At 39.7% G+C, this 21,495-nt stretch overlaps 1 long non-coding RNA gene across 3 annotated transcripts in view; it reads right to left on the reverse strand.

The window, feature by feature from the left end:
• The window catches only part of LOC120523581, a 62,149-nt gene extending 51,625 nt beyond the window's left edge, over positions 1–10,524 (reverse strand). For all 3 annotated transcript variants that reach the window (XR_005632661.1, XR_005632660.1, XR_005632658.1), the window contains exon 1: positions 10,288–10,524. This is a non-coding gene — a long non-coding RNA (uncharacterized LOC120523581). The remainder of the gene's footprint in view (positions 1–10,287) is intronic.
• Positions 10,525–21,495: the final 10,971 nt, after the last annotated feature.

Below are 21,495 nucleotides of genomic sequence, written 5' to 3' on the forward strand. Positions count from 1 at the left end.
TCTGTAAATGATGACAACACCTTGTGCACCGTGTTTTATGCCTGACCCATTCCTGGCCCCGCATCGGAGTTCCGAAGCCCATAACTCATAGTACATTTTTCTTTATTTTTTAAAAGTCCATAAAATCGTTCATTAACCCTAAGATTGCCCTCTTTGACCAGGCCAAACTCTATACACACTTTGTTGTTTTCAACACAATCACCATATTTTATCTCATGACAAAAAAAAAATTTGTGGTATTGAAATCTTGGTATGAGTGTTCAACGTATCTTTCAATATGAATTAATTCTTTATAGTGTGACTTCGACTCCACCAACCGAATTCATGTGAAGTGTGACCCACCTGTTCGCCGACCCGAGGTAAACTAACATCTGGGAAATAAACCCCGTGCCGGTACTGTAGGGTGTGCTGCTCATGGAGATTTGGCAGCGCCATTTGTTCATGGATTGTTTTCTGGCTTTGACAATTTGGACGGGTGTACATCTCCTTAATTACTTGTTCCAGAAATTGTAAACTTGCCGAAAAACGCATGCACTTTATTTCAACGAATTTCAAATCTCCATGGTGATCCTGTTAGTTGGAGAGTTCAAAATGAGCTGTCCTAAACTTTCTCTGTGATAGTGTGCCTCTTTGCCGAGTGTAACATTTATAATATTAAGACGATATCTGCTCCATTTGAGTTTCTAACTACAAATGTCTTTTTACTTAGCTCCATCTTATTTTGGATACTTTTGTGGCTTGCGTTAGTAATGTTTGGCATTTTCAGCAAGCGAATATATCATATTATTGTGTTTGCTCAATATATCTCATGTCACTTAGTTGTACCCCTGAAAAGATGACACTGCCTACAGAAACGGAGCGGTTCAAAATGACTGGCTTGTTAAACCTTCCCGAGGTCGGCGTGGTGGCGCCATTTTGTGATCGCTCCAACTTCCAAATGCCAGCCGCAATCGAGCAGTGATGAGTCTTATGAACATTTCAAGCATTTTGCATTGTTTTGATTTCAAATAAGATATTTCATAGAGATGCATCATTGAGGCAGTATGTAGTGACACAACAGAAAGTCTGTTTGACAGTGTTGGGGCAGGGGAACACTTCGTCAGCCTAGCATATCAGAATTAGAACTTCAGTTTTATGATTTGAAAAGTCTGCCATCATGTATCGCTAATGCAGTGGGTCAAATATGGAACATTGCTTACGATGACTTGTACAGCTTTATAAATAACTTTTTATGGTCAGCATTCTTAATGATTCTGCGTATCTCTCTACAGCGTCTCTATGCTTTTTAAAGTACAGTACAGAGGACATGAAAATACTCTTAATTAAAGCGTAATGGAGCCTCTTTGTCAGAATTACTCACAGAAGGTAAAGTATTCCTTTGTGATTCATTCGATTTAAAATGGCTAAGAAGTGCTGAGCACACTGGTAGCTTTTTAAACTGGAAGGACTGATTTTCATGTTAACAGAAAATTCAACATCAGCATTAACACCGAAGTGCACGTTATGGACGACACCGGGGCCGAAGTCAATGAAGATAATCATCAGTGAAGTGTTAGATGAGAAGTTGGACATGAAATGGAAAGTTAGCGATAGTGCTGCACCTTCAGGTAAAATTAAAGCAAGTCCTGTGTTAACGGCCAACCCCTTACCCAGCCGGCAGCTACACTTCCGAGACCTGTGGCCTGGATAAATTACTGAGATGAATCTTATATTAAGCCGTACCTCTAACAAATGAAAATTTTCCCCTCAATCGACGGTTTACACAAGCACGCAAAAGCATGTAACTGAATATATTAAATGGAACACAACAAAACACTACTGCACATTCCCAATGTAGACAAAATATATATGTATATCCCTCCACCAAAGCAGCAATGTGACAACACCAAATACAGTATGTATGTGTGTGTGTGTATATATATTATATATATTATATATATATATATATATATTTATATATATATATATATATATATATATATATATATATACACACACACACACACACACAATAACAAACCCTCCCTTCCCCCTGTAACATATAACCAACAACATGAATAACAAGGAATGAATACGGAATGACAATGATCGTGAACTTGAGTCCGAATATGCAACTGTCCTGAATGCAGATGACTGGTCAACAGTGTTTGTATTTCCCGGAACAAATGGAACAACCTCACCGTGAATCCTTGGCATATAGTGGATGATGTAGTCTGACCCCGGGGTCTCTGGTGATGAGGGAATTTAAGTCCAGCAGAATGAAAAACAAACTGGTAACAGAAGTGCGATGTGGAGAACGGCAGGTAATGGTGGCTCGTAGTCATAAAGTGAAATCTCCGTCTTTCTCCTTCCTTTTTTCTGTTCCCTCCTGATTGTTTAAATAGTTAAGAGCCGGATGTAACTGATTGTGAACAGGTGCTTTCCATCTTGGGGCTGCGGTCTTTCTCCAATCATCCGTCCCCCTATATTTACAGGGACGATATTCACTGATACACACATGATAAATAGCAAACGGAACGATGGAAACAAAACGCACTCAGCACAAACATTGACAACACTATTACTACTATGTGGCCACGCTACATTCCCCCAAACCTTGGACAAGGGAGGGCCGAAGTACGGCTTGACATTGGCCACATGAATTGTGTCTAGCTTGGAGTTAGCGTCGATACCCCTTTGAATATGCAAATTAACTGAACCTTTTTGAAAATTAATTTTAATTAACTATATTTGTGCTTAAAAACTTAAAAAAATATTTACATACAGTTCGTACGGTCTGGAACAGATTAATTGTATTTACGTACAATCCTATGGGGGAAATTACTTCGGTTCACGACCAAATCGGGTTACGACCAGAGTTTTGGAACGAATTATGGTCGTGAACCAAGGTTCTGCTGTACTTTGTTCCAGTACATATCTGAGTTTCCGCAGTCACGTTCCACTTGTGAGCCTACCTTCACCAAGTCTTCCACCGACCCCACAAACCCCCTGACACCCCCAGCTAACCACAGGTTACAGGCATTAAGGATGCAGCGGACAACCTCTTTTAAAGACATTGCCGGCCACCACTTCAAACACAAAGCCCGATATTCATAGGCGAAGTTTCAAATGCCGTCCTGTTTAAAGCATTAATGCCCGCGTTGACTCTAAAAGAGGTAGAACCCAGAGCTAAACGAACCCATTCCTGCTATTCACCAGCAAGTCTCCTCTCAATTAAAGCCCTAGTTTTAACTGTGAAGTCTTTGGAGAAGCGGAACCTTCCGAGAAGTGTTTAAGGGATAAGTACTATGAGACTTGAAACGCGAGTGTATTTTGCTCTTTCGTGAAGTCTAGAATGGCCCACAAAAACCCAGGGATGGTGCATTTGGTTTCATTTCAAAGCCCGTCATGCCTGCTTTAAATCTAACCCAAATATATTTTTGTGGCTATTTCGTTTCACCAGCAGGATGAGACTATAGGTGGCTATTTTGTATCATACTACCGTCAAATGCTGTCCTGTTTAAAGCATTAATGTCCACGTTGACTCTAAAGACAACCCAGTGCTAAACGAACCCATTCCTGCCATTCACCAGCATGTCTCCTCTCAATTAAAGAATTAATTTTAAATGTGAAGTCGTTTGACGAAGCAGGGCCTTCCTAGATGCGTTTAAGGGATATGAGCTGTGAGACTTGAAACGAGAGTTTTTTATTGCTCTTTTGTGGAGTATGGAATGGCCCAGACAACCCTAGTTATGATGCATTTGGTTTCATTTCGAAGCCAGTCATGCCTGCTTTAAATCGAGCCCAAATATATGATTGTGGCTGTTTCGTTTCACCAACAGGATGAGACTATAGTGGAATATTTTGTTTCACACTCCCGTCAAATGCCGTCTTGTTTTAAGCATTATTGTCCGTGGTGCCTCTAAAGAGGTAGAACCCAGAGCTAAATGAACCCATTCATGCTATTCACCAGCAAGTTTCCTCTTAATTAAAGCCTTAGCTTTAACTAAGAAGTCATTTGGAGAAAAGGAGCCTTCCTAGAAGTGTTTAAGGTATATGTGCTGTGAGACCTGAAACGCGACTGTCTTTTGCTCTTATGCGTAGTCTGGAATGGCCCAGACAGACCTGGTGATGATGCATTTGGTTTCATTTCGAAGCAAGTCATTGCCTGCCTTAATTCGAACCCAAATATATGTTTGTGTCTGTTTCGTTTCACGAGCAGGATGAGACTATAGTGGGATATTTTGTTTCACACTTCCCTCATATAATGTCCTTTTTTAAGCATTAATGTCCGTGTTGAATCTACAGAGGTAGAACCCAGAGCTAAACGAACCCATTCCTGCTATTCACCAGTAAGTCTCCTCTCAATTAAAGAATTAGTTTTAAATGTGAAGTCATTTGGAGAAGCGGAGCCTTCCTAGATGCGTTTAATGGATAAGTACTGCGAGACTTGAAACACGAGAGTCTATTGCTCTTTTGCGGAGTCTGGAACAGCCCAGAAAACCCCTAGGATGATGTGTTTGGCTTCATTTTAAAGCTAGTCATGCCTGCTTTAAATCAAACCCTAATACATGTTTGTGGCTGTTTCCTTACACCAGCAGGATGAGACTATAGTGAGATACTTTGTTTCGCACTACCTCACATGCCGTCCTGTTTTAAGCATTAATGTCCGCTTTGAACCTAAAGAGGTAGACCCCAGAGCTAAAAGAACCCATTCCTGCTATTCATTAGCAAGTCTCCTCTCAGTCCCCTTTTGTACTCTTTATTGCGCAGACTTTATCAGAAGTCCTCAAATCCCACAGACTTACTGCACTTTATAAGGAGGTATTGTACATTAGCATTTCTCTCCCTTCCTTGTCTTTCTGTGCATCCTGAAAATAACTGGCCAGAAATGCAAATGTGACCAGAGACATTTGCATGTTGCCTGAAACTACACATCTCACATTTATATATCAGGTCATATGGTTTGCCAACATTCATCTTGTACTTTGCTTCCATATTGTTTTTTATGAATATCTTCTTATATAAATACACTGCCATGGCTGTCCGTTTTACTGTCCAGGGACCTCATGTATAACGCCGTGCGTAGAACTCGCACTATAACATGGCGTAAGCACAAAAGCTGAAATGTGCTTACGCACAGAAAAATCCAGATGCAGGAATCTGTGCGTACTCCAACTTCCACGTCCTTCCGTTACATAAATCCCGATCAGCGTGAAAACTAACGCTCGCGCACGCGCATTATGTAACGCCCCAAATCCTCCCAGAATTACGCCTATTTGAATATGCAAATCAATATAAATCGCCCTTAAGCGCAGCCTTCTGTGAAAAGACAATGGGAAAAGCACGGGGAAAATATAAGAATTTCAGCGAATACCAAGTGGAGGCAAAGGAAAAACATACTATTTGTTCAAATAAACCGTGGTATAATCAACAAAATGAAGTTGATCGAGTGACATAGCGTGTTGGAGAAACTTGAAAGCTCACATTCACAAAATCGCACAGTGCCGGAAATAAAAAAGAAGTCACATATCAAAGTTGCCGTGAAAAGAAGAGTTGTAAGCCCACTGTCTGAGTGTCATATGAAAGTTTATTAGGGTACAGAGAAAAAAGGCACACGGTGGGGAAAAAGCACGAAATGTCAACTTTAATCTCGAATTTTCCACTTTAATCACGTAGTTTATTTTGTCATTTAGTAGAACATTATAAACTTCATCTTAAAATCGTTTAATTAACCAGTTTCTCAAATCACATCGTAATTAAAGTAGCACGTTAAATGCTTTGTTTTGTATTTGATCTTCTACTCGTATGTGATCTGTGTGTGAATCACTACTTGCTTCTTAAACTGGCTCTCTTCCTCCAACTGGACACAGAATCCATTACATTCATGATATTACAGCTCTCTGAATAACTAAAATACTGAGATGTATACGTGATATCATTTTCATGATGATAGGAGCTAAAGCACATTATTAAACATGTGTTTCATGAGCCTCGTGCTCATGACAAGCATTTATCTTTTGTCGAAATTTGTCGCTGCGTTTTTAGCTGTGTTATTTTCTCTCTGTTTTATATTCAATATATATTGGCGTACGCCCAAGAGTCCTTGCTTTTCTTTCCCGAAGTAACCGATCGCCATACAATCAGCTCTGTAATAGACGTTAAGCCATCTGTAAGCTTAGCGCCGATTCTTCAAAACGCTTTAAAGAACATTGAAATATCTTCGTAGTACATGTTTAATTATTCTATCCTTCACGACACTCCCAGTGAAGAATATAGATTATTTAAATGAAGTTAAAGTTTTATGTGTATAATTTAACAAACATATTTTGCTGCATTTCACCTTAAAAATGATATCGTCATCATATGTAAATACGCTTTATAAAGTGGCTCAGGTTGTGAGATATTCTAACTGTAGTGCAAGTTTACAGTGGGGTGATTGTATTTATAAGTACAAACCGTTCTACAAGGAGCAATTGATGGAGTGCATTTAAAGTTCTTGGGATGAAACGGTTTCTGAACCACGAGGTCCGTACAGGAAAGGCTTTAAAACATTTTGCAGTGGCAGAGACAGCGTGTGCTTAATGCTATATACTGATAATTCTCTTTCCGATCAGCTGCTGCTGTGATTCACACTCAGATACAGTGATATAAATACTCCGAGTCATGCAGTGAGAGAAATATGAAAAAAAGATGATCCGCTGTGGAAACTCCTAACGGGAGGAGCTGAAAGAAGAAGAAGAAATAGAAGTGAGAGTAACAACGCTAAAGCAGTTATGGCATTTGGAATACTATGGCTGTTCCCTGGACCATTATATTGTTACGAGTTAATTACAATAAGATGCATTACACTAATAAACAATATGCGGTTAGTTTCTGTGTATTTATAAAGCCGTCATGAAAATAATGAGTAATCACACAAGAACAGTACCATTGCTTTGATCGCTGGGTGCCGCCAGTTTGCAAAACCGAGCGGAGAACTTGCGTGCGACAAGGCATGAGGTACCGTGGAAAAGTGCGTGGCTTTACGCCAAGTGTAGGTTTTATACATCGCGATTTGAACGTGGAAAAGTTCTTACGCAACATTTCTGTGCGTAAGCACCGTTTATACATGAGGCCTCAGGATTTTAAATCACCTTTAGTGCATATATATATATACATTATATATAAATAATATGTGACATCTACTATCCGCTTTCGGGGTGATAATTGACAGCCAAGGTTATTCCTATTTTTATTTTATTGTAGAATTAATTCTTGACAGCAGCCAGCAGGGAGGCTGTGTGGCGCATGTGTACAGGTGCCGTTTTCATTCCCTACCACCTTCTCCATCGCTTCCCCTACCTCTTCATATCTTAAATTATTCTTGAGGCAGATCGAAGACGTAAGTGCCAGCTTAAGTGAAAACTTAACGAAAACATACTAAGTAATTTCAACACAAACACTGACTTAATCAGTTTTAACATGAAAAGATGCTGAAGAAAGAAGAGAAGAACCGGGCCGCTAGGGTGGAGAAAAGAAGAGCTGCTCAGGAATCAGCAAGCACATCAGCCTCCGAGCAAACAAATGCCAAACGTACAAAGAAAGAGTATGAAAACCAGGAATGCTCAAGTCAAGTGTATTCACTGCATGTTATCATGCAGTGTGCCATTACTGGTGGTCAATAATACATTATTAAATGTGTAATTTGACTCCTGCTTGTTCTTTTATTGTGTCAAATTGCCTGAGGTTATAGACATACAAGTAAAGTGAGAAGTGTTAAAATACAATAAAAAATGCTAAAGTCTGTGGAATTTGTGGCCCTCTAATAAACATTTTGGGAATGCGTCAAATTAACATCATTGTAGACTAAAACACACTGGGGTCTCAGTCCTTCCTTAACCCATCATCAGGTGTATTTGGAGGACTCAAAGGTGGGTTTACAGCGAAGGGGACAATGGATCATACCAGGCTATACCATACTACTAGTGTATACATTTATCTTGCTTAACTGGAAGACTACCAACCCATAACTGGTCTGTCCAAAAAGTCATTAAAAGATTGCAGCACTTCATTTAAAAAATCTTAGAATAAGCATACATATTGTGTATGGGAAAGTCTAGGGGGGCTTTCATCTCCTTCTGGAGGGAGTTGAATTTTTGTTCAAGTTTTGTTAGATTTTATTTCATCATTGTTCTCTTTTATAACTATAATTTTCTGTTTGTTCTTCTGAATTCATTTTGAAATTATTTGGTGTACAAATTGTACCTGTTTTATTGTACACTGTTACTTTTTAAAATGAAATAAATTAACAAAAGATATTTAAAAATATATTATTTGTACACCTTAATTCTTCCTTAATAACAAAAAATGCCTCTTCTTATTAGACCTTAGCTAAATGGTTATTTTCTTGCTGTCCTGAAGTCTCTTACCGCTTTCGCCCTTCCGCGCACCCAAAATGCTGCAAAATTTGAACCCAATTCCCTCTTCATGATACAGGCGTAAAAAAAATAAATAACAGCAAAAACTTTTTATATGAGCATTGGTCTGGGAAATGAAACAGTACGGAGGGGTGCTGTAACCCTCTTCATTTTTTTGCTTTTGTCTTGTGTCCGATTTAATTGCAAACGTTACGTATTGTGATGTAATGCTGTTTACGTTCAGAAGAACAAGATAAAAGGTCACGTGTTAACCACGGCAACTGCACTGGCGTATTAACGCACCCTGGGTATTGTAATGAGCGGCCTGTGCCATTAGGGGGTCTCTACTGCACCTCAGCCCAGAGTGCAATGGAGTGTGACAAGGCACCTCGGTGACCGGTAATGCAAGGCGAGGCATTGCCTCGCAGAACCGACACACCGACGTGTGAGCTACTGTCACAAGACACTAGCCGGGAAAACCTAACAGTACGGCACAAAATCTGTACACAAAAAGCTGCGGCAAAATCAGTTAAATCACATTTAATACGCTCTGGTACAGGACAACAAAGGCACTAGAGCATGAAAGGGGGGCTATAAAATTGTTATGTCATTAGCGGTTGATCATGAACGTGCGGCATTATAAACATAGTTTCCCATCCATGAGACCCATTCAAATACAACAGTTACTAAAACATAACATTCTAAACAGTCCCGTTATTTAAGGCTCCTAACGCGGCGAAGCAACTTGAACAAAAACAAGTCCAGGGCATCTCGAAGGAGGCAGAACTCATGGGGTCTTGACTCGAATACACTGTGTGATCCGAGTGCAGTCCACATGTTCTCCCGTAACTTGGTGGTGTGCTTCACAATTCTAAAAACGAGCGGTGTGCTCAATTGAGGAGTCCCAGTACATGGTGACTGGCCTCCACTTCGGTGTGGGGCCCCAAACGGGAGATATCGCATGTCGATTGGATTACTACCTTTTAACAATAAATTAACTACAGTTTTCCAGTCAGTAAGTGCCCTCGACCTCTGCCCTCGTATACCAAATTGACAACTGTGGGTAGAAACCCACCTTAAGTGTCTCGTACAGCAGAGCAGGGTTACTGGAACCTGGAAAGATCACTTCAAAAACACAACTCGCGATCTAACAGCTCGACCTGTCCACTTACAAATATCTGTCTTCCGGACACTATTATAACTCAAAATTTAAGACTTCGGCTTCGTTACCAAAAAGAAGCCTTCCGTAGGCCTACTAACACAATAGGTAGGCAGATACCTCACTTCAAAACTAAACGGTATGCCTGTCATGCACATCACACACGTCCAAGTGACTGAAACAATGCGTGCCAGTCAGAAGACTCGACATTTGTCCACTTGTTCCAGTTTTATATTTTTATGCTCAGTTGCAGCTCTGCGTGGGCTGTCACTTGATCTTTCGTGCTTACGGTGTTCTGACATTTCAGCATAATTTGTCAGAATAGCATACCGGTCTTGCTGAACTCGCATGAAACAACTTTAGAAAACTAGAATAAAACTTCATTTTCAAACAGTACGACTACGTTTTTAAGAGTGAACTGCTCTCACTGTAGCTATATAACAAATGGACAGTAAAATGGTACTAATAATGCGCAATTACTTACCTTTAGTCGGTGGTATCCTGAAATGATAAATGAGAGCAAAACAAAGTTTAGCGCATGCGCAAATATCGTGTTAACGTTCTTCATTAGCCCACTACAGTATGCCCTTTATGTCATTCTGATAGGTATGCTGAAATGTCAGAACAACGGCTCATTCGGACGAGAGCCTTCTATTAGCTTCAACAACCACAGTAGCACAGGCAATTACGTAGAATTCCATCTGACTCACTTACTAAAATAATACAAATAATAATAATAACATCAATTACCTGTTTCGCGTTGTTGAAATGACCTGTATTCTTCTTGCTTCTGGCATATGTTTAAACATTAGGAGAGTAAGAAGGTCCCGGCCGTCTCTCCAGAACTAAACTTTAATAACTTTGCAAAAACATTAAAGAACTCCTAGCGTTTCGTTTGACCGGTCAGCGTGAAAAGCCGAAGGCAACGCCCCCCGCACAGGTGCGCCCGTTTTCCACTCATTTTTCACATAGTCTGACTGCAGCCAAATTGCGAAGAGTGGGCGGGACAACATAGCCCAGTACTAGAACTCGATAGGTTGCTAAGACTATCCAATAGAATTTAGAGGAGGTGGAGCAAGCTGCCTGTCATCCGCCGCTGGTGTGGATAACGGAATTCGCATATGGGAAGCCTTTTCAGAATTGAATCGTTTTTCTTGATATCAAAATTTCTGATATTGTATGTCTTTGAAATTTGATAATGACAAGATATTGACGTTTTAAAAAGTGATATTAAGTTTCCTAATTCTGATATCAGCATTTTAAAATGTGACATCCGGACTTACAAAGCACACTGGCGCAGTGGTTGCGCTGCTGCCTCACACTAAGGAATTTGCCTATTCTTCCCGTGCCTGCATGTGTTTACTCCGGGTGCTCCGCTTTCCTCCCAATGTCCAATGACATACAGGTTAGGTGAACTGCCGACTCTACGTTAGCCCCAGTGCGTGTTTGACGTGTGTGTGTTTGTTAGCCATCAGAGCACAGCAATCCATGTCGTATGTCAGTGGGTACTACGCTACTTATCTGATCACTGAGTAAATCCTTAGCTTTTTTGCGTGGTAAAAATGTCCACCCACGCTTTGATTTTCTGCAGCGAATCTAGTGTGGGTGATTGGGGCAGCAGTCTAAGCAAAGGTTATAGAATTCTCTTTTCCTGCCACCTGCTCCAAATCCCCCAGGGGGACACCGACTCATTCCCACCCAGCCTTGGTCTTCCCCGAGGTCCCCTCCCGGTTGGACATGGCTGAAACATCTCCCCAGGCTGGCGTCCAGAAGGTATCCTATCAGAAACATCTCGTCTGCGCTCCTCACCCCATCTCGAAGGCTGAGCTCAGACACCCTGAAACTAATTTCCGCCGCTCGTATCTGCGATCTAGTGCTTCGGTCAATACGCACAGTTCATGGCCATAGGTGACGACTCAGCACCCTCTCAGAAATAAACTAAACTGTTTTTGAATTGTACAAATTGCTCATATTGGGATAATATTTGGAGGTTTGTTTTCAGAATTGTGATATATGTAGAAATGAAATTAACATGCTCTCGGTCTTCTATAACCAATTGATATTAGGCTTACATACTAAATGGAACCCCAAGTTAATAAAAAGCAATACATTATAATGAAATCCCATAATAATACATATATCTTCTTGTTAAACTTTGGGTATATTCCTGAAAATAACTAACAGAACATGGACTCCTCTGTGATGCTGTAAAGAATAAACAGGATCTACTGCCCCCTGAATCTGACAATCATTAATCTGATTTACCTATAAATTATGATTGTGTAGTGAGCAAAAGTTTTATTTATTTGTTGAATTCAGTAGGATTTTGACAGATTGTCAAAGGTCTAACTCATAATCATAACCACATTAGATTTAATTCATTGAAATTCAAAATGTAAATATTACTTCAGTAAATGAAGTTATTTCTGATCACTTCTTAACTAAGTTTGATTTGGTTTTGCTATTACAAATACATCCACAAATTAAAACAAAGACAGTGCGACATCTAAATTGTAATTCTGCTTCAAGATACTTTGAGTAAATCAAGTGTAATTATTGAAAACAATTTAGATCAGCTAACATCAAATTATAATGTGACCTTGAGAGATGCTCTGGATGCAATGGCTCCCCCTTTATACATATGTGATCAAAGCAGACAGAAACTCATCCTGGTTTAATGGGAGCACTCAAGCTCTTAAATCAGAGTGTCAAAAACTGGAACATGGATTAAAAAAAAAGCTGCAGGTCACTCAAATTGCATGGACAGAGAGTGTTAAAAAATATAAAAATGCTCTCTTTAAAGCTCTAACTCAGACTACTATTCTAAAATAATACATAACAATAATAATAATCCTTGTGTACTGTTTAGAACAGTGGCTAATTTAACAAATGTGAATTCAGAACTACAGTTCAAAATATCAACAGACATTAGCAATACAGACGTTATAAACTTGTTTAATGAGAAAATTTAAAATATAAGATCCCTGATCTCAGCATCACAGTGCCAATCTAATACTAGCTTGGCAGACCCTGCCTAGCCTCGCATTCAACACTTTAGAAATTTTAATCCTGTAACAGAACAGGAAGCCTTAACTTTAATTTTTAAAATGAAACCTATTATTTGTTCTCTCGATCCGGTGTTAACAAAACTAGTAAAATTCACAATGGATGTTTGTGCAGCACCATTTCTTAGCATTATCAATAGTTAATTATTGCATGGTACAATACCTGATGCACTCAGAGTGTCAGTTATCAAACCATTACTTAAAAAGTCAGACTTTGACCCACATATACTTAATAATTAGAGACCCTGATCAAATTTACCTTATCTCTCTACTATACTTGAAAATTAGTTGACAGTCAGTTTTTGTCCCACACTTATGCATCACAATTTACTTGAGAAATTCCAGTCTGGGTTCTGTACTAGTCATACTATAGAAACGGGACTAAAGCATGTTGTAAATGACATTCTGATATCATCTGATGTAGAAAATTCCTCTGTAATTATGTTGTTAGACTTAAGCGCAGCATTTTGCACAACTGACCATTCTATTTTACTGCACAGGCTAGACAGTAGTCCATCATTATACTCTTTACTATTTTCACTTTTCATGCCTCCACTGGGACCTGTCATTAGAAAACATAATGTTAATTTTCAATCATACTGTATGCAGATGACACCCAGTTATGCCTTTCTTTTAGACCAAATAACTTTTCCCCGGTTATCTTTAATTAGATGTCTTAGTGAATAAAAAGAGTGGATGGATGTGAATTACTTGTCTTTAAACACTGATAAAACAGAGATGTTTATTATTGAAGGAAATAATGCTGATTGCAACAATATTTTGTCATTATTATTTAACTTGGTTGGAATCACCATTAGTTATACTGAATCAGCCCACAATCTAGGCATTATCCTTGACTTCAAAATGTCATTTAAAGCTCAGATTACAAAACTGTCCAAGACATGTTTCTTCCATCTTTAAAATTTTGGAAAATTAAGGTGTTTTCTAAATATTCAGGATACTGAGAAATGAATTCATTAATTTATTTCTAGTAGGATTGACCACTGCAATGTGGTGTTCACTGGATGTTAAAATTGTTCTTTATACAGCTTTCAAGCAAGATGCAATTATTGCCTGATTACATCTTGCCTGAAGAAGGGCCTGAGTTGCTTCAAAAGCTTTCATATTGTAATCTTTCTGTTTAGCAAATAAAAGTTGTAATTTTGCTTATCCTCTTACCATATCCATAATGGCTAACATGGTACAACACCCTAGTACTACATCTTTTAGTTAATTCAACATGCTGCAGCAATAATTATTACAAGAACAGGAAAATGCAAACACATTACTCCAGTTCTTAAATCTTTGCGCCTACTCTCGGTTAAGTGTAGGGTAGATTTCAAAAATCCTTCTTTTAACATGGAAAGCCTTAAATGGCCAAGGTCTGGTTTATTTATCTGAGCACATCAGTACTTACAAACCGGAGCACTCATTTAGATCTTAAGATACATGACTGCTTTTGATTCCATTGATTAAAAAAGTAACAGTGAGAGGTTGAGCTTTTAGTTACAGGGCCCCTAAACTGTGGAATAGTCTGCCTGCTACTATAAGAGATGCCCTTCAGTTTCAGTTTTCAAATCAGTGCTGAAGGTTCACTACTTCAGTTTAGCATACCCTGACTAGAGCTGCTGACTAACTATGCGTCTCTGTTGTTAGTCATTAGCACTAAAATATTAGTAATATGATATTTATAATTTGTTACTAACCCTCACCTATTCTGTTTCTCTTCTCGGTACTCAAATGTGGCAATTGGTGCCACTTGCCCTACTGCCAGGTTGTTTGCCAGCCTATGGAAAAGTCACCTCTGATAAAGGAGCACTAGTATTATTGGGTAGAAGGGTCCTTTTATCAAATTGGCCGGCCCGGTGCTGACTCAGCTAAGGAATGGCCAGTAAGGGGGAGGTAGCTTGTTGGCCGAGGTCTACAGGACTCTGAACAATCCTCATACAGGCATATCATATAATCTGCTCTTGCATTTTGCTTTGTACTTGTACTATTACTATTGTACTATTGTATTGTATTTCTGAAGTGGCAATGATAAATAGGCCATCTAGATCTGTGAAGAGGATTATTTGTGTTCAATTCTTTGTATTGTATTGTATTTTCTCCATTTTCTTTCCTTTCAAGGGTGTTTTGAGAATTGTTCTTGTCTTCATAGGGAGTCAAGGCTGGGGTGCTGTCAAAAAGCAGGGCATGTGAAAGGCCATTGTGGCATTCCTTATGTGATTTTTGGCTATGTAAAAAATATATTATTGTTATTATTATTACTTTGCAAAATACCCAAGACTTGTATTTTCTCATTGTGAGGTGGGACTTTATGCTCCCTCTTAGCTTTCCAGTGGTTGTGTTGATGATTTTTTTCACAATGAATAAAGGGTGCACACAATATGATATGAAGGACCTCACAGTACTTTGCAGTTGGGGCTTGAACAGCTTTTGTTTAGAGACATGCCTGGCAGCACCTGCTGTTGTTTACGTGTGTGTCTTGGTAAACAATAACAGTTTCTCAGGTTGAAATTTTAGTATCAGTGTACTGATCACCTACAGGCAGTCTAGGCATGTGTCCAAGCCCTTTTGTTTTTTGGAATTTGTGGCCTTTTTTTTTATCCGTGGTTTGTTGAATATGTAGATGTGGAATCTACGCAGATGAGGGCCGACTGGTTTACTGTGAATGTGTATTTAAGACCCAAACTCATTAATTGAATGTCCTTGGTGGTCCCTCAACAGCAGACAAGAAGAAGTACTGAGGACAAATCTGCTGCAATATCTTACACATACTACTCACACGAAGACTGACTTTCTGTAATAGGAAGAATCCTAATATTGTCTGAAATTGAAAAAGATTAAAATCTCTTTGAGGAAAAGTTGAAGAATGTTTTACAATTTTTCAGTCATTCAATATTGGTATGGTAAAATGCCTATAATTATTAAGCCTGATGTAAAATAGAAAAATATACAGTATGTGTATTATCTGTTTCAGGTGACATACTCATGACTGCACAACAGTGGATGCTGAGCCTTGAGAGCCAAGTGATGTGTGAGGGGCGAAGTTCTGCCACATCAATGTGAGTGCAACTGCAGACGTCTTTTTAAGTTTCTAGAATTTTGCCTACCAAGAAAAAGCCTGATTAACCCTTGAATTCCTACAAAGGTACACAAAGAATATGATTTTCATGTCAATGTTTCTTCTCTTTTAAGGGGTGCCAAAACTACTTCCTTTTTTGCTCTTTGTTTGGTTCTCAGGGTCACAGTAATTTAGTAATCTCTGGCAGCATAGGGTGCTGGGCAGTGGACCCCCTGGAAAAGGTGCCAACTTCACAGGACACACACAAACAGAGAGACACTCGGTGACACATGCAACCAGTTTCACCTCTACATGTCTTTGGATTATGGTAGGAACAAGGAGAACACGGAAACTCCACCCAGACCTCATTTTACCCATCAACTCTGGCACTGAGGGGCGTGAGTGCTAAGCAACACTGATTGACAGCACTGCCAGCCCAATAGGGACTTGCTGAACTAAAAACATGAGTAGTGATAATTATTCTGCTTCCATTACTTTCACACATAGAGTCCTTTAAAAGGTGTTGCCTATATAGCTTTATATTATTAGTTGCTAAATCAGCATTCTGGAATACTAAATTGGCATTTTATAGAATGTCTCAAAACTGCAATAACTTTAAAAGTACAAAGGTGAAAAGGTGGCACACCATCTGCATAAGAGGGCCTCAGTGCATGGCAAAGAGGACCAAAGCAACGTGCTGTCACAAACCAGTGGAGTCACAGAGCAGTCTAAAAAATGTCAGGTTTCTCAGTGTTTTCCTTGTGAATGTTGTCAAAACCTTGTTATCTGCAGGTCTACTGAGTCACCTCTAAAGAAAGAAGATCTTTCTGCGTTTTGTGACATAACAGTTACAGTGTCCTTGATGCTGAGGAAAACGTTACGTATTATATTTATGCGGACACTGTATTCATATAATCCCATAGTTTTATTCCTGTTCTATCGATTTAAATCACTGCAAAAGTGTGTTGTTTTTGCACACTTGCCAGCACATTGTCGGGTCGAGGTTTGAAAAGTGCAGGCAGACGCCGCTGAAGATGTTCGACTCCAAAACTGACAGGATTTCAGGTCAGCCCGATTTCTTAATTAGACATTTTGGACTAGCACCATGTTTGCAGTCTCTCCAGGCCCCAACTGTAACTTTTAGTTTTAAAGTGCCACACTTCATGTTTATAGTTGCGCTTGAGGAGGGAGTCCACACTTTCACTAAACAAGGCATATTTGGTTTTATTTGGGGGTGGAGTGGGTTGACTAAAATGTGGGGTGGCTTTATGCTTGTTGTTGAATATGGGCTTACTGGCATAATAGCTTGGGGACCTGGGGCCCCATGCATAACGCTGTGCATAGAATTCGCATTATAACATGACGTAAGCACAAAAGCCAAATTGTGCTTACGCACAAAAAAATCCAGATGCATAAATCTGTGCGTTCGCCAACTTCCACGTTCTTCCGCTACATAAATCCCACTCAGCGTGAAAATTAACGCACGTGCACGTGCTTGCTGCCCCACCCCAACTCCTCCCAGAATTACACCTCTTTGAATATGCAAATCAATATAAATAGCCCTTAAGCTCAGTTTTCTGTGAAAAGGCAGTGGCAAAAGCACAAGGGAAAATAGAATTTCAGTGAATACCAAGTGGAGGCAAGGAAAACTGCACTATTTGTTGGTTTAAACAGTGGTATAAACAACAAAAGGAAGTTGATTGAGTGACATAGCGTGTCGGGGAAACTCGAAAGCTGAAGTTCACAAAGTCACACAGTGCCTAAAATAAAAAAGAAGTTGTCAGATATCAAAGTGAAAAGTTGAGTCGTAGCCCACCATCCGAGTGGCATATGAAAGAGTGTTAGGGTACAGAGAAAAACAAAAGGCACACAGTGGGGAAAAAAGCACGAAATGTCAACTTTAATCTCGAAATTTCCACTTTAATCATGTAGTTTATTTTGTCATTAAAGTAGAACATCATAAACTTCATCTTAAAATTGTTTAATTTATTAGTTTGTCAAATCCCATCAAAACTAAAGTAGCATGTTAAATGCTTTGTTTTGTATTTGATCTTCTATGTGCTCTATGTGTGTGAATCACTACATGCTTCCGGGCTTTCTCTTCCTCTGACAGGACAGAGAATCTATTACATTCGTGATATTACAGCTCTCTGGATAATTAAAATACTGAGATGTATACGTGATGTCATTTTCATGATGATAGGAGTTAAAGCATGTTATTAAACATGGGAACACGGTGGCGCAGTGATTGTTCATGTCTCACACAAGATGTTTGCTGCACCATGCGCGACCTTCAATGAAATACTTTATTGTAGCAGTACAGTAATCCCTCGCTATATCGCGCTTTGACTTTCGCGGCTTCACTCTATCGCGGATTTTAAATGTAAGCATATCTAAATATATATCACAGATTTTTCGCTGGTTCGCGGATTTCTACGGACAATGGGTCTTTTCATTTATGGTACATTCTTCCTCAGTTTGTTTGCCCAGCTGATTTCATACAAGGGACGCTATTGGCGGATGGCTTAGAAGCTACCCAATCAGACCATGTATTACATATTAATTAAAACTCTTCATTGATATAAGATATGCTTCCTGCGCGGTGCTTCATTGTTTGCTTTTCTCAGTCTCTCAATCTCTCTGACATTCTCTGCGCCTGACGGAGGGGGTGTGAGCAGAGGGGCTGTTTGCACAAAGGCTGTTTTCCTAGAGGATATGGATGCTCCTCTACAAAATGCCGCTTTATCCCAGTGCTTCGGCATACTTAAAAGCACGTATTGATTTTTTGATTGCTTGCTTTTATCTCGCTCTCTCTCTCTGACATTCTCTGCTCCTGACAGCACTCCTTTGAAGAGAAGATATGTTTGCATTCTTTTAATTGTGAGAAAGAACTGTCATCTCTGACTTGTCATGGAGCACAGTTTAAACTTTTGACTAAAGGGTGTCATTTCATGTCTAGAGGGCTCTAATAATGTTAACAGTGTGGGAGAGTTTATAAGGGCTTAAATATATATAAAAATAAACATACAAACATATGGATTCTACTTCGCGGATTTTCATCTATCGCGGGGGGTTCTGGAACGCAACCCCCGCGATCGAGGAGGGATTACTGTACTGTCTCTTTCAAACGTACTAACCTCCAAGTCCATACTTTTCTTTCTCCAAATACCCAATAGCCATACAATCAGCTCTGTAATAGACGTTAAGCCATCTGTAAGCTTAGAACGCCGATTCTTCAAAAATTTTAAGGAACATTGAAATATCATCGTAGTACGTGTTGCGACAGATAGGGGGCGCTGTCGTCCCCTTGAACCCTCAGATCAGTTGCCAGACACCAGGTAAAAGTCCAAATATTGACTTTATTACAATTATACCGTGCATAAAGCACCCTCCTCTCCACCATACTCATATAAATCCACAATACAATCAATAATCCTCCACTCCCAGACGTGTTGCCAACCTGCCACCCAGCTCAGCTCATCGCTTGGGATCTCCAACAGTCTTTTATAGTCTGTGACCCGGAAGTGCTTCTGAATCCCTGTCCATGTGACTTCTTAACACTTCCAGGTCAGATCAAAAGTCTTCTTTTCTTCAACCCAGAAGCTCGTCATTTCCTCTGTCCATTTGACTAGGACGCACTTCCGGGTTATAGGCGAAACCCTCGTTGTTCCTCCCTGCAGCGCCTTCTAGCGACCCCTGTGGTATCCAGCAGGGCAGCAGGGCGGCCTGGGGGTATTGGCCGGGATGACTGGCCAGCCATAGTCCACAGTGTTTAATTACTCTTTCCATCTATCCATCCAGTGTTGCACCAGCCCCAGCAAATATACAGCGCAAGGCAGGAACAATCTGTGAACGGATGCTGCGGCACCGTGTCCTCACATGTTTCATTATTAACAATATAGATTATTTAAATGAAGTTAAAATTGTATCTGTATAATATAATAAACATATTTTGCTGCATTTCATCTTAAAAATGATATCGTCATCATATGTAAATACGCGCTTTATAAAGTGGCTCAGGTTGTGCAATATTATAACTGTATCGCAGGTTTAAAGTGAAGTAATTGTGTTTATAAGTACAAACAGTTCTACACTTCATGTACTTTTTGAGTGCGTTTAGAGTCCTTGGGATGAAACTGTTTCTGAACCGCGAGGAAAGGCTCTGAAGCGTTCGCCGTATCACAACAGTTCAATAAACAGTATGGCTGAGGCAGCATGTGCTTGATGCTGTATACCGATAATTCTCTTTCTGATCAGCTGTTGTATAGCTGTGATTCACACTCAGATACAGTGATATAAATTCTCCAAGTGGTGCAGTGAGAGTAATATGTAAAAAGATAATCCGATGTGGCAACCCCTAAGAGGAGCAGCTGAAAGAAGAAGAAAAAGCTGCAGTGTGAGTAACAATGCTAAATAAAGCAGCTACGGTATTTGGAATAGTTTGACCATTCTGTGGACCATTATATTGTTACAGGTTAATTACAATCAGATGCATTAAACTAATAAACAATATGCACTTAATTTCAATGTATTTATAAAGCCACGTCAGGAATGTGGATATAAAAAAGAAAGGAAAACCACACAGGAACAATTGCACTGCATGGATGCTGGGTGCCGCCAGTCTGCAAAACCAAGCGCAGAAGTTACGTACGACAGGGTATGAGCTACCGCGGAAATGTGCGTGGCTTTATGCCAAGTTTAGGTTTTATACATCACGATTTGAACATGGAAACGTTCTTACGCAACATTTTTGTGCGTATGCACTATTTATACATGATGCCCAAGGTCAGTTGGGAGCCCCCAAAAGCAGTTTTTGCAGCTAACCAGGGTCATCTTAATGCATAGGAATGCTGGGCAGTTGCCTGGGGGGGCCACGAGCATAGGGGTACCATACTATTCTGTCTGTTTGTTGTGACTTGCTGAGTGGTTGTGTAGGTAGGGGCCCCAGTGCACTGCTTTGGGTGGAAACCTGGTGGGTTTCGTGGCAAAATTTTATTTTATTTTATATTTATTTCATTTTTTTTTATTTCCTGAAAGTTCAGCATTCTGTCAGCATAGGCACACATTCTTTTTACTCCTTTCCTCCTCATGGTTTGTGACACGTGTTGAATATTTCTAGGTAGTATTCTGGGAAAGATTGTTATAGCAATGGCCAACATCCCACCCCAAAAACACAAACAAATACGTCATTGTGCCAAGGTGGTAAATTTCAACTTTTTTCATATTTCCTTATGATAAAGAGTTATTTGTAGATTCTTTAAGTTCAAACATATTGGAAAAAAATAAAGAATACTAATTATACAATACAATACAATACAATACAATTTATTTTTGTATAGCCCAAAATCACACAAGGAGTGCCACAATGGGCTTTAACAGGCCCTGCCACTTGACAGCCCCCCAGCCTTGACTCTCTAAGAAGACAAAGAACAACTCCCAAAAAATCCCCAGTAGGGAAAAAATGGAAGAAACCTCGGGAAAGGCAGTTCAAAGAGAGACCCCTTTCCAGGTAGGTTGGGTGTGCAGTGAGTGTCAAAAAGAAGGGGGTCAATACAATACAATACACAGAACAGAACAAAATATAGTTTAAAAATAAAAATTTTAGAAGTATGTAGCAAAATTTAACAATGGATGACATCACATAATATGATTTGGTTTTTTTCAGAGTCTTGGAGACCTCATCCATCAAGCTGCCTCCCCCATTTGGCCATTCCACAGCTGAAACAGTGCTGGGCCAGCCAATCCAATGAAAGGACCTCTCTTTCCCATGATTTCAGCAATCCTCCATCAGGGATGACTTTACCATAAGCAGGCACAACAACTTGGCAG

The sequence above is a fragment of the Polypterus senegalus genome, chromosome 2 (assembly GCF_016835505.1).
Source record: "Polypterus senegalus isolate Bchr_013 chromosome 2, ASM1683550v1, whole genome shotgun sequence".
Taxonomy (NCBI): Eukaryota; Metazoa; Chordata; class Cladistia; order Polypteriformes; family Polypteridae; genus Polypterus; species Polypterus senegalus.